Raw genomic sequence first — 12,839 nt, forward strand, 5'->3', positions numbered from 1 at the left:
CAGGAGAGGAATTCAAGAGATTCATGGCGTACCTCGGAATACATCACAGACGGATAACACCGTTGTGGCCACAAGCAAATGGGATGGCGGAGCGGTTCATGGGTACCATCAAGAAGGCGGTACAAAGGGCAAAACTGACCCAGATATCAATAGGACAGGCCCTCTGCCAAGTGCTAAGAGACTATCGGAACACCCCACACAGTTCCACGGGACGGTGCCCCGCTGAGTTGGTGTTAGGGCGAGTGAGCAGAACAAGACTGCCACAAGTCAAAGAATGGGAGAAGGAAGAACACAAGGACATTGCCACAAGAGACAAAGAACAGAAAGCCAAAATGAAGAAATACGCTGACCAAAGAAGACACGCAACCGGCAGCAAGCTAAAAGAAGGGGACACAGTGCTCGTGAAGCAACGGCAGGTGAGAAAGTCAGACAGTCCTTTCTCAAAAGATCCCATGACAGTGACCAAAGTGAACGGGCCGATGGTCACAGCGTCTGCCGGTCAGCACCACATCACAAGAAACAGCTCAAACTTCAAAGAGCTCAAAACAAAAGAAGAAGACAAGACAAAGCAGGAGCTGACAGCTGCCACACCACCGGCGGAACAGCCAACAGACGGAGGAGACCAGCGACCGAGACGGGAGTGCAAAAAGACAAAGAGACTGATCGAAGAGATGTGAAGAGGTCAAGATGCGGGAACAGACAGGCGGGAGGCGGAAACAATGTCTCTCTCTCTCTCTCTCTCTCTCTCTCTCTCTCTCTCTCTCTCTTCTCTCTCTCTCTCTATCTCTCTCTCTCTCTTGTCTCCATTGGTTGTTGTTCACGACAAAGGGGGAGATGTAGTGCCCAGGAGATGGCACTAGGACCCTACGAACTCGGGGCTGGGGACAGGGGACACCGGACACCACATCCGATCAGGGGAGGGTACCAGAGGGCAGATTGGGCTAGGACCTCGGGGCAAGAGGTCGCCGACATGCAGAGCTATGTACGAGATCCTATAATGCAATAAAGGTACCTGTAAGAAGAGCTGGCGTCCTGTGTGCATTCCTGGGGCTAGGAACACGACAGTGTTGACGTACCCTCTTGTGCAGAACTGTAATATGGAACCCCCCAAACCAGCCTTCTACCATCCATATCTCCTTCACTACTGCATCTATTGGTCTTATCCAATCAGAAGACCAGGACTCTACTATTGGCCCTTGCACTTATTAAGCACATTGTGCCACTAGTATAACCAGGAAGTGCTGCAGCACATATATATAAAAATGAAAAACAGGTACACTTGTGTAGTTTCTTTTATTTCTTTCGCCAGGTGTGATAACCACCCGAAATCACACTTTAATGTCCTTAGCAGTAGCCAGCATTGGAAAGGCAAGAACTGCTGTGGGGGTCACCGGAATATTGATTTGACTCTGTGGTGTCTGGGGCCAGTATGTCAGTGGCGCGCTCTGAACGAAGCAAAGGTGAGCAGCGGGCAGGTCAGGTGGAGCTTTGCAGGTGTGTCAGCCAGACCCCTCCTTGGAGCAAAGCTATGACAAACTTTGGACTCACACAGGAAGGTAAGGGTTGCTGCTGCCGCCGCCTCCTCCTTCCTGCCTGGGGAGCCCGGCCGCCCCACCCCGGTCCCCACCCACAACACTGCATGCAGCAGGGGAGGAGCAAGAGGCAGATGTGCGAGGCCTCAGCAGCCAGTGCAAGAGCGCTGATGCTACCTTGATAACAGGAAGCGGGAGTGGCTCTGCCGCGGGTGGGAGGAGAGTACCAGCCAGGGCGGGGGCACGGGGGCCCTGTCAATCACCCACGCCACACGCTGCCCCTACACACAGCCTTCCGCAGAGGCAGCCACTGCCATCTGAACGTGAATTTATTTTGAAACCAGTTTTGAAGGGAGAAAAAAAAAAAGAGACTGTTGTTGCTAACCTGAGCGGCGGGGACCGGGAGGAGGAGCCGAGGGAGCAGCAGTGGCTTCAGGCGGGAGTCCCTGAGGCAGAGACGCAGTCTGGCAGCGGGGTATCTCCCTGCCCCTACACCTGATCTCCTTATTGCCCCTAAAGATCAGTGCCCCCCAGTGTTCCTGACCAATCCCGGCCCTGCCTGCCGCAGCCTGCCAGTCGGACCCGGAGCCTCCATGTGTATGCGGTGGGTGCCCTCTCTCCCCTGTCTGTCTTTCTGCTGTACCCTCGCCTGGTGATCGCGGATGGGGGAGGATCCTGAGAGTCTCAGGGGGCAGGAGGGAGGGCTGAAGGGAGCAGCGCGCTGTCATTGTGCGTGCACGCAGATCATACCCGAGGCTGGCTGGGGGGTGAGGATGGGCACCCTCCTTTTGACAGAACATGCTTCTGTGCGCACAGTGTGTCTGCTGGTGGCACAGGCGAATCACGGTTCTGACTCAGGGCTGTATTCAGCATCTCTTCGCACCAGAAGGCAGGCAGGTGTGCACACAGCCATTGTCGCTGCGCCCGTTCCTGGCCCTGGTACAGATGCCCGGGAGGGCGTGTGCAGGTGCGGTTTGTTGTGCTCCTCCTCAGTCCGCGCTGCAGACACTGACAGCGCCAGAGACAGAGCGTGTGTAAATAAAGCACAGCACCGTCGAGGGCCCTCCCCCAGATTCCTCGTCGGCTGGACCCATCACTGCCAAGCATTGTGCAGAGCCCAACGCCCTCGAAGAAATGCTGCCCTGGCGCGTACTCTGATGCACATGCTGACGTAGACATGCACGCACATCCACAGCTTAGCACATCCACACAAACCAGCTCACACGTCTTCGCATACTAAGAGCCAAGCGCACATACAACACACGCCCACCCACACAGATGCAAGCGCTATCTAGACATGGGAATCATTACACAGCCTACATGTTGTCTTGCTTTTGCAGAACTGTTTTTTTTTCTAATGTTTACCACACATTGACGTTCATGACGCACTATGCACTTTAATTCTTAGCTGCCATAGGCGACCGAGCGCTTTTTCTCTGCGCAGGTTTGGGCAGGAGGCGCTCAGCCAGGAGGCCCTGCCACTTGGCTGCGCCTTCACATCATTGTTTTTACCTTCGCTGGTTTTGTGGTTTCAGTGGTTGCCACTGTTAATCGTCTGGTTTGAAAGCTGGTGTAAATTTTTTGTGGCAGAGTCGGTATGCTGGCACCTGATTTTAAAATGTTTACCTTTGATACTTTCATGTTTGTATCCTCTAGCATTCTTAAAAACTGAACTGTACGTTTTTAGCAGTGTGCAGTGAATGGAAAAAAACGTCAGTAAGCAAGCCGAGGTCCTGGTACTGAAAGGACCTATGCATGAGAGGTCCATTCATGAGCCGCAAAGAGGTCAGGGTTACAGGGTAAAGAATTGCTTTGAAAATGAGCCCTGACCACAATCGTTGTAGGTAAACACACATCATGTGCATACAAATTAATTTCATATTTCACTGTACTAATTTCACCACTAATCCTTTATGGGTACCGGAGTAGCGTGTTACTCTCTGAAAAAACGTGTTGACGCCTCATCGGGGGTGGCAAGCGCTATAGAAATGCAAAACTTTTCCCTCCTCTATCCCTCCACTATCCTTCTCAATCCAAATAATAGACTTACATATCCACCACTCAAATTAATTTCATATTTCATTACACTAATTTCACCACTAATCCTTTATGGGCTCCGGAGTAGTGTGCTACTCACTGAAAAAGTACTTTGATGCCTCGTCAGGGCTAGCAAGCACTGTATAAATGCAATTATAATACAATACAGGTCAAATGTCCTGTCGACCTGATCTGCTCTAGGCCTGTGAGAACCACAGTTAAATATGTTTTCATGGCTTGCTTTAGAACTATGCGGAAGGGTTACGCCATCACAAAAATGACGGAGTAACGCGGCAGACAGGTTATGATGTCATAAACATGAGGGAGTAACACGTCCGCCAAACTCTAAACCAGGCCCTAAGGGGCAGATTTACAAGCCGCTTGCGCCACTTTTGCGTCACTTTTAACATGGGAAAAGGGACGCAAAAGTGGCGCAAGCGGCTTGTAAATAAGTCCCTAAGTGCCTAAGGCCATCAAGTTGAGATGGAGAACTGCTTAGAAGCTCTCTTTTTCTTACAGACCTTGACAGCATTGGACACCACTGTGCAGAAAACGCAAATCACTGGTATACTGCCTGCCAGTGCTTTTGCTGGGAGGCTAGAACAGAGCAAGGCTGTGCAGTAGGCCTTTACAGGCCGGGCAGGCCACCACAGCCTGGAGCTATTGCATACTGCAGAGGAGCCACCCTACCTGAGATTGTAGGAGGCCCTCATAAAATCTTGGTACAGAGCATCTTTTTGCTTTACTCCACTGCTGCATAGTCAATAAGAGCAAGGTATAGATGAGATTCCCTCTTCTGGAGATGGCAGAAATAAGACTTTGAGGAGAAGTTTGCAGTTTCTAGGACCAGATGTAATAAATGGGGTGGCAGAGCCTTCCTGAACCACAGGACACTTATCCGGAATGCTGCTCTTCTTCTGTAAATTAGAGTTGAACCATCTTTACTAATGTGCCAAAACAGCCTCAAGACCAGGATCTTTAATACCTCAGTTAGTCCTCAGTTAGTGGTAGTATCTAAATTCTCATTGCTGCTTCAAAAGTGCCTAGAGGCTGCTTGCAAGTGTAAGCGCGCTTTATAAATTTATATAGAAACATAAAATTATGTAAGGGGAGGATGACATGATTGACAAAGAAGGAGCAAAGGAAGAGACAGAGGAAGGGCTCGTGTTTGAAAAAAGGGAGCATTTGAACCGTTTGAACCGTTTGAACCGTTAAAAATCCTCGACCCTTTTTCATGCAGGTGACACATGGCCTAAGGGTTGATTCTTTACCCCTGCATAATCTGGTTTATTAAATCTTGTTTTCTGTTTTGAAATATATTTTTAATCTTTCTGAGGGGAGTTCCGAAGAGTCTCATTCCAATTTCAATATTATCTGTCATTCCAGCTGAATTTACCTCATTACGGTAGGAATCACCCAAATGCCAGCCTGTCACCTTTGCGCCAAGATCTGGCAATTCAGAATGAGGGTCATGGGAAAGACCCTGCAGAAAAATATTGGGTGCTATGTGATTTCAAGAATTAGGATGTATGGAAATGTAACCGAAGTTGTGACAGAATTTTAACAGCTGTTGTGCGAAGATTTAGCCGGAATTACAGGATGACCCCTTTAATCGGGAGAGGGTATTGCGGATGAAGATTGGCTTTTTGAAATCACCCCAACCCACAGGCAGCCTTTCTCTCTCTATATATATGTCTTTGAGAAGAGTCCTACTTTAACTCCTTCGCTGCGGCGGCAATTCCGCCGCAACGCTAGGGGGAGGGGGGGCCGAGCGGCGCTCGCATGCTCGTGACGGAGCCGCTCCGTCACGAGCCGCGGTTGCGCTGTGCTCATGACGGAGCAGTTCCGTCATGGCCCCGCCCGCTCAATGGAACGTCCAGCGCAGGCGCGGAATTCGCGCCGCGCAGGCGCGCCGAGCGGGGCATGACGGAACCGCTCCGTCATGAGCACAGCTCAACCGAAGCTCATGACGGAGCGGCTCCGTCATGAGCATGGAAGGAGTTAAGACAGTGGTAAAACAGCATTTTGCTACCTCCGCCTTTGCTGGGAGGTCAGTTGACCTTTCATGGGGTTAGCCCTTGTTTGTTCTTTCTGGCTGCCCAGCAAAGGTCATCAGAGGTCTGGCTACTTTTTAGGTCCAGCCAACTAGACATAGCAACTGCTGTCTGTTGTTTGGCACATTGTGGCTTACCAAGAACCTAGAAGGGCTTGAATCATGCCCCTTGCTTACTATTGGTTGACTTTCATGTTACTCTCATTTGCCTGCTTCTTATTCGTGTCCCTATTTGTCAATCTTGTGTTTGTCCCTCCCATGAAGTATTAGCTCTACCATCTCTTTGGTTGCCTGGCATCTCTGCTTCAGCTGCTTACTTTGCAAGCACTACTTTTTTCTTTAGTGTTAAGCACTCCATGAGAGTGCATGTGTTTTCGAGCTGTCTCCCTCATGTACATCTCTCTCCTCGCACTTATGTTGCTCACTGTCACTCAGTGTTTCTCCTCACACTCTGCCTGTTGCTTCTCCCCATTGCCTCCCGGCACCTTCCATGTTTCTCCCACAATCTGCGCCCTGTTTCTATCTCCTGGTTAATCCTTTCGACACATGCGCCTTCTGTTTTGCTTTCCACAAACCATGTTTTGCTTTCACCTCACTTCAACCTTTCGGTGTTGCTTTCGGCCTTCTTCTCAGCCTACCCATGCTGCTTGTGTTTCCCCACCCTCTCCATGTTGCTTTTGCCCGCTATTTTTTGAGCATTTTCTTTTCTTTTTAGTTACCGATCCAACTGGGCTTGGTAGCTAAACAGAAAAAAAGCACCTACAGTATTTTGAAAGCCTGCACACAGATTGTGCACGTGCCCAGAAAATGACGTGGCCGGCCGTGTCAATAATGTATTTTTTTAACTCTAGTCAAATTGTTCAGTATGGCAAAAAGCAGTTCACAAAGCCAGTAGTTCACAAAGGAGAGACCTATTGGCTTTTTCAGTGCTTGTTTGTTTTCTATTTCTGCTCTGAATTTATTAAAATTAGATGCACAATTTGAGTTATCTACATCCCAGATACGCTTAATTTTGTTTCTTCAAATAGCTCATAATTAAATCAGTTTGAAAGTAAAACACATGACTGGTTAAAATGATCATGTGGCTGAGTCATTTAGCAGCCCAATTCCTTAACCAAAGATTGTCCGGTTAATTTTTCTGACTTTGTAATAAGTCCAGATACGTGTTTTTCTTTCGCATTGTTCCAAAACATGATTTTTAGTAAAACGTACTTCTTATGCTGTTATAGTACACGAGTAAAACTTTTTGGTGGATTTTTGTATTGTCATTAGGTCAAGCCTACGAGATATAGCATAAGCTATCTGTTGCGAGACATATTGTGGCTTACTAAGAACATAGAGGGACTTGGAGCCCGCCCATTGTTTACATTGGGTTGGCTTGCCTTGTCACCCTCCTTTGCCTGCATCTTATTTGTGTCCCAGGTTATCAATATTGTATTTGTCCTTCCCATGGGGCATTGCCTCTTTACAATCTATTTGATTGGTTGGCATCCCTGCTTCAACTGCTTACTTTTCAACTGCTAATTTTTAGGTCTCACCTAGGCAGCTCTTGCTCTTGGCATTCAACACACTTAGCGCTTCTGGTTGATTAGTTGGCCTTTATTTCTAAATTCCTTTACTCTGGTTGGTCAATACTGTATATCTGCCCCACCTTTGTGTGCTCGGTTCTCTCCCAGCAGAAATCACTAATTGTGTTTTTTTGGTTGGCCATCTGTTGCCCTCTCGCTCACACCCCCTCCCTCGCGTCATTGCTGCTGTCCTTCCTGCGGCATGCCCCAACCCCCTGCATGACACTGCATTGACTTTTGTAGCAATGGGGGCATGCCACTCTTTAGCTTTAAACGTCTAAAGCTAAAGTGCAGCATGTCGCCATTGCTACCAAAGTCAATAAATAAAAAAACAAAGGCGGGCTGAGGCCGCATTCCTTTTCCTTATATATTCTTTTATAGCAACTGCGTTCTTGAACATGGTTACTCATAAGGATTCTTTTGATTCTTTTAATTCTTTCAATTCCCATAGATATCAGAGTGATACATCATTTCACACAGGTATGAAATTCCTATATAAATAACACATCATACCAAGTAATACCACTCATAGACAAAAAGACAGACAACCATGGGCACTAAAAACATATATTATTTATTTACTCTTAAAGATTGGCCCGTGAGGAAGGTACCAGGCTGGTACCGAAATGCATTGGGCATGAAGAAAAAAATGTGTTGAACTGATGTCGAATGTTAAAAATGTATAATGCGTAACAATGAATGTAATGATTTGTGAAATATCAGCAATGATATGAACATATGTATATATTTTCAATGATTGTCATGATGAGTAGATAATGACTGATAAATATAAGACTGCAATTTGACAACATTGCGGTGAAGTTTGATTAATGGTTCAGGTGTGATTTCAACAGCAAGTGAACAGTGCGGGACTGGACAGGTATTTTTACTTGTTTTAACTTTAGTTACAGTTTTGAAGGGGTGACAACCCTTGTCAGCCGCAGCACCAGTAGAGAAAACTAATTAATTAGTAAAGAGAACAAATAGGAGTGTTCCCCAAAACCCCAATATCATTACTTTATAGCAACTGCAGCACGCCGCTCTTTAGCTGTGAGCATCTAAAGCGAAAGCGCGGCGAGCCGCGATTGACAGAATAGTAAACAAACAGAAAAAAAGGCACCTGCATACTTTTTTTTCTATTTATTGACTTTTGTAGCAGTGGCGGTATGCCACGCTTTAGCTATAAACATCTACGGCAGGACATGGCGTGATTGCTACAATAGTAAATAAACAGAAAAAAGGTGGCCGCACAACATATTTTTTTCAATTTATTGACTTTTTTAGCAATAGCGGCACACCGCTCTGTAGCTTTAACCATCTAAAGCTAAAGCGCGGCGTGCCACCATTGCTAAAAAAGTCAATAAATAAAAAAACAAAGGCAGGAGGATGCCGCATTTCTTTTACATTTGCAAAGCAATAGCTCGACATTTAACTAGCAGGAGATCTTTTGCATTACAAATGCTTTTTTTTGTGTTAAGCAGTCCATTAAAGTGCGTGTCTTTCGAGCCGTCTCCTTTGTGTACGTCTCTACCCCTGCACTCCATGTCGCTCTCTGTTGCCTGATTGCTTCTCCCTACCCTTCTCCCTCTTGCACTCGCCCATGTGCTTCTCCCCTTTGCTTACCTGACCTGTTGCAGCAGTGTTTCTTCCCCCAACCCCCATGAAACCCTTGGGTAGCTGTGCGCCTTATACATTCGAAATAACAATAACATGTTACTTTTGCTCCTGCTGCACAAAAAAAAATTTTAAACAACAAAATACAAAAAATTACGTTGCCACAGAACATGCCACTTTATGCCAGATAGTTTGCCTCGCTACATATTTTTGCCAACCCTGCCACATAATTTGGTTCTCTGTCCTGGCATAATTCTAGTGCCCTGGAAATATACATACAGAAAATAGGCAGATGCAGTGCATACCTATGAAAAGTAGAAGGTTATCAAACAAGAAGAATTCAAAACAATAATTGGCAAATACAACGTTGGGACATTTAAAAGACAATATAAAGACGGGATACTAGGATGGAAATAGCATTAGTTAAAGAAGAAGTGTCCAATTTATATTTTAATCTATTCTAGTGAAAACCCGCTTGCTTCTTGAGATTCCCTTTCTTGGCCTGCCATCACTTTTGAATTTATATGAAGTGTATTGGTCTGAACACCTCATTTGCAGGTGTGCCTCTCCACACCAAAGAGAGTCACCCATTGCAGGTTTGCTCTAACGCATAGTGGCCAGTGCCGGATTAAACCCCGAGGAGGCCCCTAGGCAGTCGAAATTTCGGGGTCCCCCCATGCAAATTATCTCCTAATACAATGCACCGGATTTTATTTTTTTACAAACTGACATCTGCCAGAAGATGAGATTTTAAGAGAAAACTGTTATGTGAATCTGATGTCTCAGGTTGATGTGCTTTACATTGTTAATGGGTACATTACATTAGTACAGTATTTTCTCAATAGTGTCTTTAATGTACAGTCTTCGTTTCTTTGAGTTGATTCATTTGTTTTCTCTCTCTTGGAAACCATATTTAAGAATGCTTGATTGCAATTTAATTTCAAGATCAAAACAATATTTTTTTGATCCGTTGTTGCGGGCCCCTAAAAGGAATGAGGCCCATAGGCCGAGACTACTTTGCCTATTTGGCAATCCGGAACTGATTGTGGCATTTTCTGAGATAGCAAAAATGTGCCTGGTGTACTAACGTTTTCTGCACATATTATGCCTCTGGTCAAGCAAAACATGAAATTCGAAGCCATCTGTTTAATCCACAAGGCCATGCCCGGCTGATGCCCCACTACCTACCAGCGTTAAAGGTGATGTTACTTTACTGATCAGAAATGTATTTATTTATTTATTAAGCGATTTGTATTGCGCATACTCAACCCGAAGGTGTCAAGGCGCCTATCCAAAAAAGATCAGCAAATTACAGCAGCACTGCTACAGGTAGGCACGTACAAAGAGGTGAGTCTTTAGGGCAGATCTAAAGGCTTGAAGAGTGGGGAGAGACCTTACCTCAAGAGGGAGAGCATTCCACAATTTAGGGGCCAGATTGGAAAAGGCCTTGCCACCCCATCTGGTCTTCCGAACACGAGGAACGGAGAGGAGGAGTCTATTAGAGGAACGAAGGTTCCTACCGGGATTATAGCGGGACAGGATGCATCCAATCCCAGTGGGGCTGGTTTTAGCTAAGGCCTTATAAACCATGCACATGGACTTGAAAAGGATGCGGTCCGCAACGGGGAGCCAGTGCAGCTGCTTCCGAACAACGGTGGCAGAGGCACGTTGGGGTAGATCGAGAACAAATCTGGCCGCTGCGTTCTGAACCACCTGCAAGCGCTGCAGCTGGCACTTGTTAAGACCAGCATACAGCGCATTGCAATAGTCCAGACGCGAGCCCAACAGGGCAACAGCCAGTTGCTTCCTTGCCTGTAAGGACAGGTAGTGCCTGATTTTCCTAAGGATGTGGATGATCCCCCAACAGGTCGATACAGTCCTGTTGACCTGTTGGCACATGCTAAGAATGGGATCGATCATGACCCCCAAGTTTTTAGCTGAGGATGTAGGATCCGGGCAGGCGCCCAAAGAGTCCGGCCACCATTCGGCGGACCAAATGTCCTCCCTCCCTCCAAACACCATCACCTCAGTCTTCTCCCCGTTCAGTTTCAATGAATTATGAATCATCCATTGGCCGACTGCCTCCATACAAGATCTAAAATTGGCGGCAGTCGACGTAACTGATTGAGAGAGAGAGACGAGGATCTGGGTGTCGTCCGCATAAGAGAAACCTAAGTTGGGCTTCCCCAAAGAAACGTGCCACATGCTCTTGCAAGGCCTAATAAAAAAAGCCAATATAAGTAATTCGGTAATTTACTTGCATAGGTATCCAACTACTTTTGGGGTAAATTTCTGATTTCTGCACGTTTGATTAAGAATCCTGTAACTATTTCTGTAAATCTATAACTTTCATAGATTTCCAGGTCTATTTAGAGGCCACAAAATGTACGTGTGCTTAAATCTGCCTAGTGCAAAATGTTGCATTCCCAAACGAAGCATTTAAGAGCACATGTTTTTTTTCCGAGTATTTTTTCGAAAGAGTTAGATATTTTTCCCCTTAGGGAAACTCATACTATTTTCCGCTCTGTAAACGTGCTTACTGCTGCAACACGAGCACATTTTCACGCGTTTCCAGCCTGGGAAAGTACCTGCAAGAGATGTTAATACCCACAAACTTACCAGTTTGAATTGTAAGTTCCTCTTGCAGGATTCCCACCCCAAGAGTTCCCAATATCCTGTATTTATAAATGTGTGAATTCCACGTTACTGACATTTTGGTGTTTCTAAATTCACTTTTTTAGGGTAAAGTTCTAAGCATCCTGCCTCTCCTAATCAGGATGTTGAATTTGCTGTAGAAAATTGAAATTTTGCGCACTTAGAGGAAAGTAGGTGTGCAGAAAGCTGTATGACTCGGGCCCCTGTGGAACTTTATACCAGCTAGCAAGCCTTGTCATATTTTTTTTTTTTAAAGGCCTGAACGCTTACCTTTGTACAAAGTCCAAAAGCCGTTTTACGAGTTGAAAAGGCAATTTGGGTTTTGAGACCCATTACAAATTGAAAATAGGGAGAGGCAGAAAGGGTCATCTTCCTCCTATTCACAAGCCTCAATGGTATGAACCAGTGGTTTATGACCTTATTGCGGTCACAATCACTGACCATTTACAGACCTCCGAGTTAGGGTGGTAACTGATTTGCATGGATTGGGGTGCCTCTGGAGCAGGCAGTGGTTCAAGGGTGGACACTGCATTCCCCAACAATGTATTTTCTTTATGATCTATATATATATATATATTTTAATTATTAATTTTAGGAATGCGAACACAGGACTGGCGGTCCACTGTGTTATCACCCTACATGCCCCACCAATGCATTTTCTTCAATATATATATATATATATATATATATATATATATATATTACCTACTGGCGGTCGCCAGTAGGTATATATAGTTAGGATTTTTTCTCTATGGGTTTTTTGAAAATTCTATGTCTAATAACTTTGGCGTTTGTGGACGGAATTGGCTGAAATTTTCAGGAAAATGGCACATTTTGTTTCTGAGCAGCCCCTGAAAATTGGGGGGGGGTTCGTCCAGGGGGGGTCGAGAAAAAAGGGGGGTCCCAAAACATGTTTTTAACATTGAGTTTTCCATAGGGCGGTTGGCCTCACTTTTAGCCCGAACGGCTGAATGGATTTGCACGAAACTTGGCAAAATTGTAGGGACTGGTAGCCCGATGTGCCTTTTGTAGGTCTCAATATATGTGCTACAGTGGATTTTGAGAAATTAACGTTTAAAAAAAGATATATATCTGTAACAGCGGACCGGGCAGCGCTCCAGGACGCGTACATTTCGCGCAACGGAGCTTTGTGAAGCGAAGCTGATTGGTTCTCCGGCGTCTGTCAACATTCCAAACAGTCCGTAGCGGCCGCCATCTTGTCTCTCGGTAGGATCGAGAGACAAGAGGAGGCCAAAGCGAAGGGGCAAATGACCATAAGGGGGAATAGTAGATCCTCGCTGACCCCCTAGGTTTGATGTGGAGGTTTTAAAAGGGCCCGCGGGGCAAAAAAAAAAAATAATAATAATAATCGAACGGCTG

General features: G+C 46.0%; 1 protein-coding gene across 2 annotated transcripts in view; it reads left to right on the forward strand.

Moving 5' to 3' along the window:
• Positions 1–1,740: 1,740 nt before the first annotated feature.
• The window catches only part of MBP (myelin basic protein), a 983,766-nt gene continuing 972,667 nt past the window's right edge, over positions 1,741–12,839 (forward strand). For both annotated transcript variants that reach the window (XM_078687869.1, XM_078687870.1), the window contains exon 1: positions 1,741–2,136. The gene's annotated coding sequence lies outside the window, so the exon portion shown is untranslated. The remainder of the gene's footprint in view (positions 2,137–12,839) is intronic.

Source organism: Lissotriton helveticus, chromosome 4_1, assembly GCF_964261635.1.
Source record: "Lissotriton helveticus chromosome 4_1, aLisHel1.1, whole genome shotgun sequence".
In the NCBI taxonomy this organism is placed as follows: Eukaryota; Metazoa; Chordata; class Amphibia; order Caudata; family Salamandridae; genus Lissotriton; species Lissotriton helveticus.